We start from the raw sequence: 6,000 nt of genomic DNA, 5'->3' as shown, positions 1-6,000 counted from the left end.
CGGCGACATGGTACCACATTTCTTTCGGAAAAAGAAAATGCTATGTTGCCGGTTTTGGCGAAATTATTTTAAATTCTGCTTTGTGGCTCTGTTCTGGGATGGAAGCTAAAGGCAGGGAGAGCAGAGTCACCACAAGATACAGTCAGATACGACATCTGCTTTGTTGGGCCTTTCATGAGATGTGAAAACCTGAACTTCCTCTGTGACAGAAGTTTGTGTTTCTGTTGATACTCTGTTCCCTGTTAGCCGCGGTTCATTTGTCTTGATAGACCATAATTGACCGTGTCGTGTATTCATGCAAGAAGAGCGACTATATAAGATGTCAGCATGCATACTAAATTAGTTTGTGACATTATTTTCACACCATAAAATGAAGGAAATGGAGGGGAAAAATAAATTGAGAGCAGTGGTAAGACGGAAAACAACACAAAAAATTAATCTTTGCAAAAGCACTTTGCTTTCACCTTGATTAGTTAAATTGGCAGTGTTCCTCATGGGATGTTGCTCTGCATCTTTAAATATCAATCTTTACAACGGAAGTACAGTATGGATATAAGAGCGGGGATTCAGTGTGCAGCAGATTTAGCAGTGCTGCCTGACTTCTCTGCCTGTCTTCAATTGTTGGGACTTCATATTTGAAGAGAAGAAGAGGTGCTGCTCCTCCTCATGGCTGCAGCCGATTAAGGCGATGAAAATGATCGCCGTGGTCGTGAGAACCTGTGGCGCTGTAATATCTTGTAATGCTCCGGTTTGCCGGAGCTCTAGTCTTGCTGTCATAAATGCCTCCACAGGCGTACACTGAAAAGGCTTCTATTAAATATTGACTGTGACACGTATAACCTTTGTGATGATTTTTCCAGATTAACACGACTTGCTCTCTGCGTACTGGTGAGGGCTCAAAAGAGGTCAATACAGAGGAGAAATAATCTGCTTAGAAATGGCAGGAGAGAAGTGTCAGCCCTCTCTGTGCACTGTGGAGGCGTCTCTGGCCTTGACAGCAACTTTACATGCACACCATGAAAGGTGTATGACCCTCCCCCATCACTCTGCCACCTCCTCCATCACAGGCATGCACACACGCACACACACATACACACAGGCTGTACATACCCGGCCACGCAAAGGCTTATCCACACAAGTCTTATCTCTGCCCAAGCTCTTAAAGAATCTAATCATGAGAGCAGTTTATTCTGGTGAGCTACCGCTCCACAACCCTCTTCTGCACACAAGTGTCACGCCACACATGCTGACATTAAGTCCTCACTTCAAACACATGATGCACGTCCAATGGAGATTGCAACACACTGCCTGGACGCACAGAGATAACATCGTATTGTCAAACTTGGGTTAATAGAATCACTGCTCTTGTGGCTATGAGTGGAGGTAGGCTACAGGCTGATTGCTGCCTCCCAGAGCAGAGATTCAGAAGTGGAGGAGTATTTGTACAGCAGCAGTGTGGGAGGGGGGTTGTGGTAATGGGTGGAGGGGGACAACTGCTCATATCTCAAGGGATAGGTCGAGCTTAGCCATGCCTACAGACCAGTGTCCTCAGGGAGGCACAGAGGCTGGCAGACCTCTCAGGGGAGGGATGTATAGGAGGTCACATTCCCCGCAGACCTTATTTTTGCCTATAACTCTCTTTTTTCCTCTCTCCGTCAGCACAGAGTGCTCTACTGTCCTCAACAGAATGAGGCTGAGACAGGATGTCTGCATGCTAAATTGGTTGCTCTGTGGTGATGGTGACATTTGAGCTGCTAATTATTATGTTCTCTCATGCACTGCTCCTGCACCGGCTCTAAACCTCTCTTTGAACATCTCAGGTCAGAGAGCGCCTTTTCTCAGCATAAGGAAAAAAAAAAACCCACAAGTCTATTAGGAATCAGAATGCGGCTTCATAATCCTGAACATGTTATTAACTGCCCATTGTATCAGCAGACATGTAATTTGGAAACTTGGATCTTTAATTTTCACTTTAGACTTCTTTTTTTTTAAAGTAATTTCTAAAAGTGTTACCTTTTAATTTAGATATGACAATTTTGTGCCGGAAATTAAGTTTTTGTTATCTTTGAACCTGCAAGCAGCACTAAAACCCTCTGAAATGCTCACTGTCACTCAGCGTCAGCCTCAATTCTTGCTGCCGTACAAGAAAACATGAGAGGAGTGAATACGCGTGTTGACCTCCGTCCTCTTTACCTGCAGCTTTAATCTTGCACCGCCGCATCTGAAATTTTCTCTGTTAGACAAGGTTACGATCAGATAGAAAGATCTTCAACCTCCCTGTCAGACGATAACTCCGCCCGCCTCCGAAGCCACATCTTGAATCACCGGCATACATCTAATCATTATCTACTTGCAGAGCAGATTCTGTATCTGTTTGACCCAGTGTTGCTGTCTGACCACAGGAAATCACTCTGCTGCACCCCGCCACGTACTTCCCACTGGGATGTATCATGTACTTTCAAATATAAGAGGATTCTTTTCTCACCTTCAAAGGATGCTCATTAGCAATTCAGATTTTGCTGGCATGTTTCACTGCACGCGGTAAAGAAGCTTACTTCAAAATACTCCATTCAGAATAACTAACCACAGGAACAATGTTTATTTAATATCTTCCGACTCTCTCATTTAGGTATTGCGAGGTATTCACCCCATGCAGTTTCCCAGTGTTTTCATCAGCTACAAAGAGAGGCTTGTTTTGTGTTCATTAGTCACAACGGGACCGGAAATTGTGACAAAATCAGAGTCACTGAAACTGATGTCGTTTTCACTGAGTTTTCCTTGCAACCAGCTCTTACAGAAATATGCGTGATGACCCATTGACGCGGCGTTACGTGCTGGTGGCGGGACATTTGTTAACATTAAATGCCAGTGCCATGGAGCAGGAAGTCAATAAGGAGATTTTTTTTTTTTTTTGAGGGTGGGGGGGTAGTTAATTGTTGTTTTTTTTAAGCTTCGAAAACTTTATTTTGTCATTAGTCACTTACGATTCTTGAAGTTGCATTCGCTGTTGGAAAATAATGTTCAGCATTGTGAAGGTCTGTTCTGGAACACAAAACCCTTGTAGCTGTGATGGTGGGTGCTCTAAACATCTATTTCTCACTGCAGAGTCAACATCCAGCCCTCTGCTGTGGAACTCCTAACCCCGTGAGCTTTTTTTCTGAAGCCACTGCAGAGCAACCGAGCTGATTTACACTGACATTAACATATTGGAACGTTAACACATTACATGTCACCGTCAAACAAGGTGCATTTAGAGGTTTGAGGTCACATCGCATAGTTTCAGGGCGCTTGCTCTTTTTCATTGACATTGCTTTTAAAAGCTATGCATATGTGATAGATTTGAAAGGGTTATACAATCCAATTTATTCACATATTTCAAACACAATTTTATGATTATTTTTTTCAAGGCAGCCTGAATGGAAGAGGACGGTTGATGCCGGGGCACTGAAAGTTTGTGCAATCATGGTTATCTGAGTGCAAGCATGAATATCTAAATGTGAAATTAAGAAGTAAAATATCCCGCTCTTGAAATAAGAGAGAGGAAAACTCAGCAACAAAGTAAAACTGGAGTGAGCATTTAAATGCCTGTTCAGAACGATTGTAAAACTCACTCTTTAGTATACAGCATCCTGAAGACTTCCATATCACTCTCTGTTGTCTGTGAATGCTGATTAATTGTAATATAAGGATGCACAAATAAAAACATATTCAATATTCAACCAATTACCCCCCAAAATTTAAATCAGATCTCCACAAAAATGAATTGAATCTTCCAATAGTATATTTTTGGCCACACCGGGCAGCTGTTACTGAGAAAACCTCAGTTGCACACTGCCTGCTCACCAGGCAACAAACAAACACAGTCAACAACAAGCTAGTGAACACAGCGGAGCATTTAGCTGCAATATGAGCTGATGAATATTGAACCTGCATTCACCAGGGGGACAGAAACACGACACCAACTGAAAGATAATGTTGCTTGGTAACTGCTGGATGTGTAAGTATTAATGCCAATGAACTAAAATCCCCCCCCCCCCCAAAAAAAAGTCAGACTAATGAGATTTTAATTGGTGGTAGGAGTTGTATCAGCTACGTTTACACCTGCTGTCATGTCTCCTGGGGGATATGACAGCAGGTGTAAACATAGCTGGGAAGGATTTTAAAGATGGTCGACTCCAGCCCTTTGATGGATACCTGCTGCCTGCAGGATTTATCCCACAAGTGCTTTTCCTTCTTGATAAATGTTGGGGCTGTAGGTGAAAGGTTCTTGGCCAGCACTTCAAATACCAGAGTATCCCCAACCCCCCACCCCTTGAAAGTACATCTCCATCTGATCTCCAGCTGCTTTGGGGGTTGCCCAGTAAATTCCCAGCTTAGTTGCCACACATAAATTTGTCAGTGGGGTTAGAGAGGGTTCCTTTACGCCGCTGAGATCAGAATGTCATCATGGTTCCTGAAATTTACACCATTTTTTTTCTGCCTCTGCGCCGCAGCAGACGCGGCCGGAGGCATTATGTCTTCAGTTGCGCCCCTCAATTTCCTTTCTTGTGAATGTGGTATCTCGGGAACGCCTAGATGGAATTTCTTCACATTAAGTCCAGTAGGGTTGGGTGATACGTCAAATTTTACAACTATCCATCGTCAGCCCCAACTACCAGCTGATATGTTCATGCCCCCCCCCCCCCCCCCCCCCCAGGGGGGTAAGGTTGTGTGTAGAAACACAAATGGTTCCTCATGACTGTTAAAAGTGTGCACTGGTTTAAATGGGGACATGATGAAACAGGTTCATCTGGTGTGTTTGTAGGAGAGAGGAGGAAGAGTGCAAGGGGCTGAATAACAAATGAAAAAAAAAGAAAATCTGTATGTCAGAATTTCAGATGGTTTTGCTTTTTAGCTGAATGGTAGGATTGTGTGTGACAGTGGAACAGTCAATAAAAACAGGGTTATATTGTCATTCAATCACTGTCCTAATTTGAGAACAAATGGGTGTAATTAAGTCTGACATTGCTAAACATAGCCTGAATCCACAGCTTTTTTTTTTTTAATCACTTATTTTGAATTGTGAACTTTTAAAAAACAAAATAAAACAAAACTCTGGCTCTCCTGACTTGTTGGGCGTGTCTCACACACTGTTAACTTGTTAACATGCTCAACCGTGGAGTAGCTGAGGTACAGACAAGGTCAGCATTGTTGATTTAGCTTCATTGATTAAGGCTCATAAATATTATATGCAATATAAAGGTTTTGTGAGCCTGCTGAGACCATTCCAATCTTGCAGCTTCAAAAATTGAGCCCTGCAGTTACGTGTGGTGCCTCGGTCAAATCCCTACGAGAAATGAGAACCATCAGCGTTCTAACTGCTCTTCTGCAGCGCCGCGGCAATGCAGCTCCTGATTGGTTCTCGTAGTCGATGGTTTGAACATAACGCCGCCGCTGGATAACAGAACAGTTGAAAATAGGGTATCTCGAAGCAACAAACAGCAATGTTTGCCCTGTAAAACCTGAACCTCCAAAAAATTGCCAGAAAATTCTTCCTTTTTTTTTTTAAGTGGTGTTTATTGGCTATGCTGACGAATACAAAAACAAACTAAAACATCACAACTACCCAAAAATATAATAAAACCGGTGATACAGAGGTCACAGAACCTCCTGTAACAAATATCATTCACCAGGTGATGAAGGGGTTAATATAATGTGTGTCAACGCAGCTACTGCAGAAACAGACCCACTAACAGGTATTAAACAAGATCAGGAGGATCCACCGGTGCAGTTTCTTGGTGGAAAAGACATTTTTTGCTGTTCTTCTTAAAGGATTTGTCATGCGATGGTGTCACATGTTTTGTTACACGAATTGGCAAACAGTGTTTGTCTGTCCAGGCTCCACCATCTCATAGCGGCTTTAGATCACCAAGGATCCAGACGTACCTGCCCGAAGAAAAACAAATCTAAAACTCTAAAATAAAATTTGAAAATGTATTACATGTTTTGTAAATGAACTTT

The sequence above is a fragment of the Aulostomus chinensis genome, chromosome 13 (assembly GCF_037954235.1).
Source record: "Aulostomus chinensis isolate RoL2024-O1b breed Wild chromosome 13, RoL_Achi_v1.0, whole genome shotgun sequence".
NCBI classification, from domain to species: domain Eukaryota; kingdom Metazoa; phylum Chordata; class Actinopteri; order Syngnathiformes; family Aulostomidae; genus Aulostomus; species Aulostomus chinensis.
The sequence above is the reverse complement of the archived record's forward strand: the minus strand, read 5'-3'. Positions refer to the sequence as shown.